The sequence below is a fragment of the Fukomys damarensis genome, unplaced genomic scaffold, assembly GCF_012274545.1.
Source record: "Fukomys damarensis isolate Sample0158 unplaced genomic scaffold, DMR_v1.0_HiC HiC_scaffold_33, whole genome shotgun sequence".
Taxonomy (NCBI): domain Eukaryota; kingdom Metazoa; phylum Chordata; class Mammalia; order Rodentia; family Bathyergidae; genus Fukomys; species Fukomys damarensis.
In genome coordinates this window covers 23,038,616-23,040,997 of record NW_022900945.1, presented here as the reverse complement: position 1 = coordinate 23,040,997, position 2,382 = coordinate 23,038,616, and positions in this window count along the sequence as shown.

The following is a 2,382-nucleotide window of genomic DNA, read 5'->3' as shown; positions in this document are numbered from 1 at the left end:
AGCACGACTGTATTCCTTTTTGTTTGTAGGTCTCTGCCTTGTAGAGAATGAAACGCTGTTGTTACTCACTTTAGTAGAGAAGCCCTTCAGGCCTCAGAGAGTACTTAGCAGCTCTGAGTGCACACAAGCCTCCAGAACTCTGCATACTTGGGGATAGGTTCCCTTTGATGATAGAACAGAAACGCACTTTGCAGAGGGCTTCTGCGGTTTCAAGTGCAATTTTCCCTGAGAAACAGCTTCTCTCGCCGCTTAGCCGTTTAAAGCGAAAACGGTAGATTTCATGAATGTGAAGTACTCCACAGAGAAAGGTGCTGCAACTCTGTGAGATAACCAGTGAAGTCCACATCTTATGTGGAGTACACCTGTATTCCTTTTTGCTTGCAGGTCTCTGACTGGCAGAGATGGAAACACTGTTGTGAGGCACTTTTAGCGGAGAAGCCCTTCAGGCCTAAGACAGTACCTAGCAGCTCTGAGTGCACACAAGCCTCCAGAACTCTGTATACTAGGTGATAGGTTCAGTTTGACGTTAGAACAGAAAAACACTTTGCAGAGGGCTTCGGTGGTTTGAAGTGCAGTTTTCCCAGGAAACAGCTTCTCTCGCCGCTTAGCCGTTTAAAGCGAACGCTTTCAGTTTGATGAATGTGAAATACTCCACAGAGAAAGGTGCTGCAACTCTGTGAGTTTAGCAGTGAAGTCCACCTCTTCTGTGGAGTACAACTGTCTTCCTTTTTGTTTCTAGGTCTCTGCCTTGCAGAGATTTAAACACTATTGTGAGGCACTTTTAGCAGAGAAGCCCTTCACACCTAAGAGATTGCCTAGCAGCTCTGAGTGCACACAAGCCTCCAGAACTCTGCATACTTGGGGATACTTTCAGTTTGATGTTAGAACAGAAACGCACTTTGCAGAGGGCTTCTGCGGTTTAAAGTGCAGTTTTCCCCGGGAAACAGCTTCTCTCGCCATTTAGCCGTTTAAAGCGAAAGCGGTCAGTTTCATGAATTTGAAGTACTCCACAGAGAAAGGTGCTGCAACTCTGTGAGTTTACCAGTGATGTACACCTCTTCTGTGGAGTACACCTGTCTTCCTTTTTGTTTCTAGGTCTCTGCCTGGCAGAGATTGAAACACTGTTGTGAGGCACTTTTAGCAGAGAAGCCCTTCAGGCCTAAGAGAGTTCCTAGCAGCTCTGAGTGCACAAAAGCCTCCAGAACTCTGCAAACTTGGGGATAGGTTCAGTTTGACGTTAGAACACAAACACACTTTGCAGAGGGATTCGGTGCTGTAAAGTGCAGTTTTCGCAGGAAACACCTTCTCTCACTGCTTAGCCATTTAAAGCGAAAGCTGTCAGTTTCATGAATGTGAAATACTCCACAGAGAAAGGTGCTGCAACTCTGTGAGTTTACCAGTGAAGTCCACCTCTTCTGTGGAGTACAACTGTCCTCCTTTCTGTTTCTAGGTCTCTGCCTGGCAGAGATTGAAACACTGTTGTGAGGCACTTTTAGCAGAGAAGACCTTCACGCCTAAGAGAGTGCCTAGCAGCTCTGAGTGCACACAAGCCTCCAGAACTCTGCATACTTGGCGATTGGTTCAGTTTGATGTTGGAACACAAACGCACTTTGCAGAAGGCTTCTGTGGTTTCAAGTGCAGTTTTCCCCGGGAAACAGCTTCTCTCGCCACTTAGCCGTTTAAAGCGAAAGCGGTCAGTTTCATGAATGTGAAGTACTCCACAAAGGTGCTGCAACTCTGAGAGTTTACCAGTGAAGTCCACCTCTTCTGTGGAGTACAACTGTCTTCCTTTTTGTTTCTAGGTCTCTGCCTGGCAGAGATTGAAACACTGTTGTGAGGCACTTTTAGCAGAGAAGCCCTTCAGGCCTAAGAGAGTGCCTAGCAGCTCTGAGTGCACACAAGCCTCCAGAACTCTGCATACTTGGCGATAGGTTCAGTTTGATGGTGAAACACAAACGCACTTTGCAGAGGGCTTCTGCGGTTTAAAGTGCAGTTTTCCCCGGGAAACAGCTTCTCTCGCCGCTTAGCCATTTAAAGCGAAAGCGGTCAGTTTCATGAATGTGAAGTACTCCAGAGAGAAAGGTGCTGCCACTCTGTGAGATAACCAGTGAAGTCCACCTCTTATGTGGATTATAACTGTATTCCTTTTTGCTTGCAGGTCCTTGCCTGGCAGAGATTGAAACACAGTTGTGAGGCACTTTTAGCAGAGAAGCACTTCAGTCCTAAGAGAGTGCCTAGCAGCTCTAAGTGCACATAAGCCTCCAGAACTCTATATACTTGGGGATAGCTTCAGTTTGACGTTAGAACACAAACGCACTTTGCAGAGGGCTTCGGTGGTTTAAAGTGCAGTTTTCCCAGGAGACAGCTTCTCTCGCCCCGTTT